We start from the raw sequence: 11,161 nt of genomic DNA, 5'->3' as shown, positions 1-11,161 counted from the left end.
TTGGCTGTGACAACCAACTACATGCACACTGTCCAGTGGAATACAGATCTGACAATGTTGCAGTGGCTATAGAACTATTCTGGAAGAGCAGGCTTTGCGGGTCGTACTGGATACAGTCCTAACTTGGATTTGCACACATTCTGCCAGGAATGTAAACAGGTATAGGATTCTGTTTTGTCCTGTCCATGGATCAGCCTTGACTAATTGATGTATTTGACATGGAGCCCATATCTCTGATGAGCAAGGGTAATTAATACTTTTGCTGGAGCAGACATGACTGCCTCCAAGGATACATGTCTGTAAATTGAATTAACATTTAGTCATTGGTATCCAGATTTTTCTTTCAGTTGTCCATCACCACTTTGTGTCCTCCATTTTATATTCTTTAAATTGCTGACAATACAGTTGAAACAGCAAGGCAATAGGATGCAACCAATCTTAGGTACTGAATTTAGTCTTGGCTGTTTTTTCTGGGTATTTTAGAGTATTGATCCGGTTGAGACTTTACATTTTGCACAATGGTACTCAAAACTGGGGACCCCAGACGTCTCACAATGTGATTGTTGCCCTGGACTAACTCAGGGCAACAACTAAATGGGGGCTTGTTGATTGCTAGAAAGTGGATTCTGGCGTGTTAGCCCTGGATTATATCTAATACACTGTCTTTGGAAAATATTCTCCTTTACTTTCTCCACATTTTGTTGTAATGGACTTAACTTATAATTGATTGGATTTTTATTTTCTGCAATCCACACACGGTACCCTGAAATGACAAGGCGGAATTTATTTATTTTTGCCCGTTTATTTCAAATGAAAAACAGAAATATCTCATGTTCATAATGTAACAAATTCATCATGGAGGTGTAGTTTTTTGTTGCAGTCCAGTATCTGGGGACATGCTCAAGCAAAACGTTTTATTGGAACAAAACAAAACTTCTTCAAAACCTTTGCATAGGGTAGGTCACCAAACTTGTAGCCCCAAAGGTTTACTATTTTATTGTGCCTGGGGAGTAGGGTTAGTTCTCCTTCTTTGCAAATCTAAGGAATACACTCAAAAACATTTCTGTATTCTGCTCTGTTTTAATTTAAGAGAACATGAGCCTTTGGACCACACCTCACAACTACCAGACTTGAAAGTACTCCTGGTTTTGTTTCAGATCAAGTATCAAGTACCTTACAATTTTGGCTGCCACTCTGCTGACCATTCCTCCCTCCTGATCGTCCCTGTCCTTGTTCTTTTGGCCATTCTATTGACTTGGATGATGTTTTTCAGACTCCGGATAAAGCCCACGTGCATTTATTAATTATTACAATTTGTACTCTTAAAGTGCTCATGTGGCACAGCCAGAAGAGAACTGGCCACCCCTCAGAACCTGGTTCCTCTCGAGGTTTCTTCATAAATTTCGTCCCTTTTTGGGAGTTTTTCCTAGCCACTGTGCATCAATTGTTGTTGCTTGCTCTTTTTTTGTTTCAGGCTGGGTGTTGTGTAAAACCGCTGTGACAACTGCTGATGTAAATCGGGCTATTATAAAATACATTTGATTGATTGTTTCGCAAGTCAGAGCCAATGACCAAGCCATGACGTCCAAATAATTTGCTGCAGACCTCTGACAATTGTTGAGTCATAGATCTGGGGAAGGTTATAAAAAAGTGTCTGTTTAGAAAGTTTCCTGGAGTACAGTGGGCTCCACTGTGAAATGGTAGAAGTTTGAAACCACCAATTCCATCCAGCCATACTAAGTAACCAGACATGAATGGCCTTGGTCAGGGAGATGACCCAGAACCCAGTGGCCACGTTAACAGAGCTTAAGAGTTTCTCTGCCAAGGTGGGAGAACCCGCCAGAAGAACAACCATCTCTGCCCCTCTCCACCAAGCAGGCTTCATGGTAGAGGCTAGATCTGTGGCAAGATAAGGCCCCCGGGCCGGATTCGGCCCGTTGAGTCATTCTATCCGGCCTGCGATACATCCAAAACATTAAAAATAATATAAAATACAAATACTTGACGAGCTCTGCAGATTACTTAACTTTATTTACTGCTGCTATTTATATTATTTCAAATTAAAAGTATCGTGGCACTTCCAGTGATAAGTACAGTAGTATCATACTGTCTATTTTAAATACTTTTAAGTTGAAACAAGCTATGATGTTGCTGTGATACGTAGCTATGGACCAGCACCACAATCCACGTGCGTAGGCTATTATTTGTTCATATACGCAATTGATGGCTAGCGATCTCTGAAAATGAGCCTGTCTAAGAAAAGTTGATAACGAAAGCAGGGTATTTAAAAATAATAGACAGAAAAATATGTATTTGCAGATGTCGCAGGTAAAGCAACTTGCTTAATATGTAAAGCTAACGTTGCAGTTTTTAAACAGTACAATCTGCGTAGGCACTTTCAGAGCAAGCATGCAGCCAAATCCCAAAAACTGTCAACCGATGCTAAAATTCAACAAGTCCAAGCACAGTTCTAGGCTCACGGACGAACATCTTGCAGCAGTACCGCACACAGCTTCAACAGAAATGACTCCTGACCTCATTTGTGAACGCCAATACGAGGCTCTCCTGTTCATATTGAGTGAGTGGGCCAAAATGTTGATTTATGGGGTCTGGGCTGCCATTAAAAGCATGGAGTACAAAAATATACTGTATGAAGTTAGATAACGGCAATTATACCAACATTTGCATTGAGTGAACATCTTGAAAAGGAATTTATGGCTTATGGCTGCCTTAATAACGTTGTTAACAATATACCTCATGTAATATAGCCTACTCTGTTAAGCTGGAAGGCAAATATGTTTTGCAACTTTTCTGTTCAGTAATAACCATGAAAATGTATTTCTTAGGCCTTTGTCTGCTATAATTCTGTTAACAGCTCTTAACAGAGTATAATACAAAAAACATTGTTTAAGTAAATTAAGTTAGATTATGAAAATCTGGCCCGCGATGCTCTCTGGCATTTTCAATGTGGCCCCCCATTGAAGAATATTGCCCACCCCTGGGCTAGAAGTCGGTTCTAAGTAATAGGACATGCCGCCATACTTACTGCCTGGAGTTTGCCAAATGGCACTTAAAGGCTTGCCTATCTAAATAAAGGTACAAAAAATACATTCAGAAAAAAACTCAGAGAACATGAGGAAATAGATTCTCTGGTCTGATGAGAAAAAACAACATAGCGCAGCTAGCACTCATCACCGGCCAATATACTATCCATACAGTAAAGCATGGTGGTAGGAGCACCATGCTATAGGGATGCACCTCAGTGGGCAGGGACTGGGAGACTGGTCAAGATTGAGGGTAGGATGAATGGAGCGAAATACAGAAATGCTTTTATAGAATCCAGATTGTAGAGGACCTTATACTGGAACAAAGATTCATCTTTCAGCATGACAATGACCTGAAAAACACAGTAAAGGCCGCAGTGGCTTGGGACTGGTTTGTGAATGTCCCTGAGTGCCCCAGCAAAAGCCCAGACTTGAACCCCATTTAATCTGTGAGGAGACCTGAACATCACATTTCACCAACACTCTGCATCCAATCTGACAGAGCTAAAGAGGATATACAGGAAGAGAAGAATGGGAGAAACCACCCAAATCTGAGTATGCAAAGCTGGAAGACTTGAAGCTGCCTTGGCTGCCAAATGCACTTCTGTAAAGAACTAAATTAAGGGTCTGAATACTTACATAGGATATTTTTAGCTTTTTCATTATTGGGTGTTGTGTGTGGGTTGACTGCAAAAAAATGAAATACATTATTATGTCCATAACACTTTCCAAAGGCACAGTATATGGAACGGTTGGGGGTCCCCAAAAGAGGCTTAAGAACCACTGATTTAGTAGACTGCCTTATCCAGTGCATACTCATTTTTGGGAATCAAACCTACAACCCTAGCATAACAAGTGAGCTATAAAGGGACAGTGAAGTATGGTGTGGAAGTTTAAAAATATGAAATGTTGACACCTCAAGCAGTCTCTATTGACTATACAGATACCATGCAGATTGCAACAGAGAATTTATAGTTAAAAATGTGTACCATAACCCTGGAGAACGTGAAAATAGGATCAGCTCACACAGACATTACACATCACTCTCCTCAATGGAAACCTATTTAAAATGCTGCCTTATAAGCTGCGATTGTGTTCTCTAAGTGTTTGAAGTCAGGAAACAGGGAAGCTGTGTGAAGCTCTTTACAGTGATTTCATCTTTTGTAATGTTTGGCCCCTTGAGAAACACATCAGTGGAGAATCCCATTGGATTAAATTGCCGGTATGTATCTCGTATTGGTCAGACCGAGATGGAATAATAATTGGTTTCACATGAGATCTTTTGTGTGGTCTTCATGCTACTCTAAACCAACAGTTTGTCGAGTTCGGAGTTTTACCACATTAACTGGGGTGTAATGTTTTTTAATCTCTGAAAAAAAAGGACAAGAAAGTGTATCCTTACATGTGTGTAGATTGTAAACACAAAAAAAGTTAGCCGCAACTTTCCCGGATCACATGACAAGGTTACTGTCGGACGGCTGGGGACAGAAACCGGCTGTTGTTCAATGTTTGGTCGCCTTTAGTTTTACACAATGGCAAAGACTTATCTATTAGTTTGTCATGGAGATAATTAACATTTATTTACAGGCAGTTGTATGTGCTTTTTTTGTTCAAACTCTCAGAATAGAAAATAGGCCTATGTATGTATACAGCAATAATATAAAATCAACACACACTAAGTGTTGAGTTAACTGCATTTCAAGAAATGTACTTAAAGCCTCCGGGCCTTATCTCTCCTATTCATGCAACATTGGAAGTTCTCTCTCCCTATAGTTTACATGTGCCATGGGAAAAGGGCACATTGATTTTGTCAAGTTTATTTGTGGGCTTTTCACACGCAGGAGTCAAAGTCATCCATCGCTGCAATGTTTACCGAGACCAGAATTCAGTCCAATTGAGCCTATCCATCTGTCTCTAATTAGATGTCCATGCTCTTATCAATTAGTCTCCAATTAGTAGCTGACACCTGGGCATGGAGACAAACTCCAGGAGAAATGGTTGGCTACAGATGATTGTTGAGTTAATTTATATTAATGCAAGTATTGAATACATTTTTTAACGGTCCTAGTTTCTGCCGAGACGAATAATGAGCATGCAAGTTCTGATGCAGGTTGCAAAGTAGAGAGAAATAACTATTCTGCGAAGAGAGAGCTAATGGTTTGCTGTGGTGAACGTTAAAGGACAGCACACCAAGGACAACAACAGCTGGTTAGCATCTCACGGTCAAAGTACTTCACTGGATTGGAAAGATGCACAGTAAACCCGCTCGATCAGCAGATAACCCAAGAAGAACATTGACTTAATTCACTTTCGCGCCACTCATGGTTGTAATTTAATAAACAACACATACAATGGAATTGGGTGGGTAGCACAAGTGTGGTCTCAGATTGGTATGTCAATGATACGACAGACTCTCTCCCGGCTTTGATTTCCTTCTCTCCACCTCATGGTTCGATATCAGGTTTCTTTTTGGCGTTGGGCCTGTAGAATCACTCCAGCCTCCAATAGGAGTGACACTCCATCAAATGATGCATAAGCCTGTCATGGCTAATGTGTGCTGCGTTGATAGCTTGACTGTCTGAGTAAAAGAGCTGAGACACCTAGTCTGACGATCAGCCTAATATACGCATTTGGTGTTTACAATATTATATATTGAACAATAACTGTAGTCATAGAAATGGAATCCATAGAAAGGCTTGAAACTTCAAAGCCTGGTCATTTGGTAAACTCAAGGGTACGCTCATAATGGCTGCCTGTTCACTTAAACTGCCATCATTGACTTGAATGGGAAGACCCATTCTGTGGACTGTTTTTCTATGATTTTTGAAAACATGAGCTTTCTGTCTCTTGATGTTGTATCGTATTGCTGAGTTGTTATTTAGCTCATTTGTCTGTATGGGGGAACAAATACAAACCTAGTTGCTTGTGTCAGTCAGCTATACACAATTACTGTACCCTTTGTCATTGACAGAGTAAAGGGGAGTGGAATAATAGTTGAAGAGACTGCCACCCCGATTAGGGAGGTCCAAAAGCAGAAATGACAAAAGTGCCTGGGAAGCACTTCTGCCTTACAGACTGATGGTTAACGGACACATGACCGCAAACACACAACGTGTGTTCACAGACACCTAATAAACTGTGCTTAACACTGCATCTACATTGGCCAAAATAGTTGTTTTTACATTTGAGAAATATAACAGAAGCTGTTTTCCAAAGTGACTCATACTAGTCATTAGGGTTAAGCAGAGCACAGCAAAATATTTCACCATGTCAGATTTGGGAATTGAACCAGCAACCTTTTTCTTACTGGTCCTAAAGTAATCACCATCATATGTGTTGGTGCCTCCTGCTGCCTTTACAATGCTCTCACTGCCTGTCTATGTTTCTAACAACTCTCATGCACCAGTCCCTGCCACCTCAGAACTCCCTGCCACACACAGACAAACACCTCAACCCCACGGTTGAACAACTGTCCCCACACACAGAGAGGGGCCTGCATCTTCAGGTGAAATGATACGCTGACACAATGATGTATGTTGTCATATCCATTCTTATTGTTGACACTTCCCGTGCTCTCCCCTGTGGCTCTGTCTGCGTTTCTGCCCTGTTGCTTCCCTCTTTCACTCTAATTTCTCCATCTGCTTTCTCTCTTGCCCTCCCTTTTCTATTCTCTCTTTTTTGGCCATCCCTCTCTCGCTATTTCTCTTTTTTCAATATCTCTCTGCCCGTTTCCCCCTTAGTTCTATCTTTTCCTTCTCTCTTTCTGTTAATCCATGTCATCCTCTTTTCTTTTTTTCCGATTTCCATCTTTGTCTTCTCTTTTTCTAGGTTTTTCTTCTCTGTCCATCCCTCTCTCTATTTACTCTCAACCTTTTCATCCCCTCTCATCCTCTATCTATACACTCTCTCTCCCTGTCCACACACTCTCATCCTACTGTCATCCCACTTCACCATACTGCAGAAGCATCTTCACGTCCAACTCTCTCCCTACCTCCTTTAACCTGTTTAAGTGTATGAATGTATGATTGTTATGTATAGATAACAAAAGAATATCCGTACACAGAAAGTCACATTCATACAAAGTGCAACAGTAATTAGCCAATGGGCTTACAGTGCTGGGATGTGTATTCTGGTTTGTGATTTCTGTAAGTAGAGGACAACCCGGAGGTTTCTTTGAGATTGAGTGAGATGAGTTTGAGTTTGTAAGAGCGAGTATCGAGTCTGTAACATCATGAACAATAGACTATAAAATGCTTCAATAAATAATTGAATTACTCTGTCCTTTGACGACCGGGGACGTGATCATTATTCAACCACTTTACGAAACAGCTGATTTCTAACAAACCTTTCTCACATATCAAAATGCAAAAACTGACTGTGTCGAAGAACAACCTCTCTGTCCTAATGTTGAATGACACAAAATTACTCCAACGTTTTGTTTGCCTGTAGGTATTCAGTGTTTTAGTTGTGGTGTGTTGCAACTAGAATCTTTGGATGTCAGGCCAAAAAGGCACTCAGTTGAAGTGCAACTCCATAATGTCCCTTAATGTCTATGGCATGTTCTGAGATGTTTCAGGACTGGGAGAGATGGTAGGGGAATATCATACATCATGGAGACAGGAGTGGAAATGGTTCTCTCAGGCATTGTTGACTCCCAAAGACCCCATTTTCACAGACAATGGGTGATCATTCGCTTGGCTAATCTTGGCTGTGTCATTTTAATAATTATTGTCATTGAATTATGGCCACTATGATACTGGCTCCAGACAGACAGACAGAGAGACGGAGAGAGAGAGAGAGAGAGAGAGAGAGAGAGAGAGAGAGAGAGAGAGAGAGAGAGAGATCTGTAACGGCATCTTGGCTACCTGAAACAGGGCATCTTGGCTACCTATAGGGCATCTCGGCTACATTGGTAGGGCATCTCAGCTACTTCAATATTTGTAGGGCCTCTTTGCACTCTGGACATAGAAATATTTCTCATTCATGTCAATGGGCCATTACAGCTTTATATGAAAAAATACACATATGACCAAAAATTATTCCTTGTAAGATTGCATATCTCTCCTGTCTATTTGTAATGATGCCTTGTAAACTACAAACCATTAAAACAAAAATCTTACCTATTGTTACCTATTGTTACCTATTGTTATTTTGGTATGGTTGCATATTTAGTGCAGTCACAAACAGTCAAAATTGCATGGCGATTTTGACAATAATTCGATACACTCACCTAAAGGATTATTAGGAACACCATACTAATACTGTGTTTGAGCCCCTTTCGCCTTCAGAACTGCCTTAATTCTACATGGCATTGATTCAACAAGGTGCTGAAAGCATTCTTTAGAAATGTTGGCCCATATTGATAGGATAGCATCTTGATGGAGATTTGTGGGATGCACATCCAGGGCACGAAGCTCCCGTTCCACCACATCCCAAAGATGCTCTATTGGGTTGAGATCTGGTGACTGTGGGGGCCATTTCAGTACAGTGAACTCATTGTCATGTTCAAGAAACCAATTTGAAATGATTCAATCTTTGTGACATGGTGCATTATCCTACTGGAAGTAGCCATCAGAGGATGGGTACATGGTGGTCATAAAGGGATGGACATGGTCAGAAACAATGCTCAGGTAGGTCGTGGCATTTAAACAATGCCCAATTGGCACTAAGGGACCTAAAGTGTGCCAAGAAAACATCCTCCACACCATTACACCACCACCACCAGCCTGCACAGTGGTAACAAGGCATGATGGATCCATGTTCTCATTCTGTTTACGCCAAATTCTGACTCAACAGAAATCGAGACTCATCAGACCAGGCAACATTCTTCCAGTCTTCAACTGTCCAATTTTGGTGAGCTCGTGCAAATTGTAGCCTCTTTTTCCTATTTGTAGTGGAGATGAGTGGTACCCGGTGGGGTCTTCTGCTGTTGTAGCCCATCCGCCTCAAGGTTGTGCGTGTTGTGGCTTCACACATGCTTTGCTGCATACCTCGGTTGTAACGAGTGGTTATTTCAGTCAAAGTTGCTCTTCTATCAGCTTGAATCAGTCGGCCCATTCTCCTCTGACCACAGAACTGCCGCATACTGGATGTTTTTCCCTTTTCACACCATTCTTTGTAAACCCTAGAAATGGTTGTGCGTGAAAATCCCAGTAACTGAGCAGATTGTGAAATACTCAGACCGGCCCGTCTGGCACCAACAACCATGCCACGCTCAAAATTGCTTAAAACACCTTTCTTTCCCATTCTGACATTCAGTTTGGAATTCAGGAGATTGTCTTGACCAGGACCACACCCCTAAATACATTGAAGCAACTGCCATGTGATTGGTTGATTAGATAATTGCATTAATGAGAAATTGAACAGGTGTTCCTAATAATCCTTTAGGTGAGTGTAGATTTTTGGCCATATCTTGTCCTTAAATATAGATACAGGCAAGCTACTTCAGCAACTCCTTCAAGACTAGTTTCCAGGTGACATATAAATTGTGCATTTAAATGGGTAAATTGCAGGATCAATAACTGAACAATTCCACTGTAAAATTGTCTCATCTTGTTACAACCTATAGATACAAGGGTGTAGTTGACAATTTAAAAGTTCCAGAATGTTACCTATTGTTATTTTGGCATGGTTGCATGTTGAGTGCGGTCTCAGCTAGTCAACATTGTATATACATCTTTATAACTATTTAATGACATTTTAGCTTAGCCACTTCACCCATTTCTTCAGACATAGCCCACTGTTGACATATCCAAAGCACCAGTCTCAACTGTTAAGCTTTCATATTGTTCACAGAGGTCAGGGGTTGTTCAATATGAATGAATTGATACAATTTCAAGGGAAATTTGCAGGATCAATAATATCAAAATTCCACAGTAATATTGATTCATACTGTAATATCTAGTAGATACAAGTGTCTAGTAAATAGGTTACCAGGTTGGAAATGTTACCTATTGTTGTTTTTGCTGCGTTGTCTGCTTTGTGCATTTAGGGACATTTATGGTGTGGGTTAAGAGAGGTCTCCTAGAGGCCCTAGTGGGTTGTAAAGGTATGATTATCTGAGAACATTAAAATGATGTTATTTACATTTACACTTCTCATGCTATGTCATAGCATATTCTAAATAATCTATCAATATACAGTTGGAAAAATAGAGTTACATTGTTTTAGATCATTTTGTAATTTTTTTTGGAAAACAGCGTTAGGGTTATGGTCTCCAAGATGCCCTATTTTCCTAAATGTTGTTATTTTTACTATATTTTTCATAATATAACAAATATCTACAGTTGTTTGTAATGAATATGGATTGTATCTATTCATTTCCTATAATAAGCTAATCAATTCCCACAACAGATGAAGTGTTATAATAAAATTATCTGTATTTTTGGTCCATCTGATAGGGCCTCTGTGCTACCTACAATTTGAAATAATCATAAATCCCAAAATAAATGACATAACATTGTAAAACTGCATGCAACTAACAGGAGAGTTCTAAGGAACATGCTGGCAAAGTTAGAAATGTCTGACAGCATCAAGTCATGAACATTTCCTATCCATATTTGCAAATTGTCTTTGAACATCAGATGGATGTACAATCATGCAATCTACCAAGATTATTTCACCCCTTTTGAGACAAAAACAAATTACCATGGAGAGAATGAGAGAGAACAATCTTATTACTAGATACATAGTTATGATCCCTCAAAGACTGAAAGAAAACTATAATTCTCTCTTTTTGAGGTATTGCTATAAGATAGCTACCTGGCTACCTGTCTCCAGTGTTTTCGTAATTAAATGTAACATTTTACAGATTATAACAAAAATGACTGTTTGTAGCATTGAAAATGGAAGAGGACAGTGATAGCCATGTGTTCATTTATAAAAACATATACAATTGAAATATTTATTCAAGAAGAGAGAGATGGTAACCTAGAGGCCCTACAATACTTCTAAATAGAGAGAGAGAGAGAGAGAGAGAGAGAGAGAAATGGGCGCGCCTCTTCTATTTGTGTAACTAGAGGAAATACTCCCTCCAGTGGCCAGAAACTGTAACATCATTCAAAACCCTGCACCCAACGTAAAATCAGTTTACCAGTAAACACTGATCACTGATCTGA

Source organism: Esox lucius, chromosome 15, assembly GCF_011004845.1.
Source record: "Esox lucius isolate fEsoLuc1 chromosome 15, fEsoLuc1.pri, whole genome shotgun sequence".
Classification (NCBI taxonomy): Eukaryota; Metazoa; Chordata; class Actinopteri; order Esociformes; family Esocidae; genus Esox; species Esox lucius.
Note: the sequence above shows the minus strand (reverse complement) of the source record.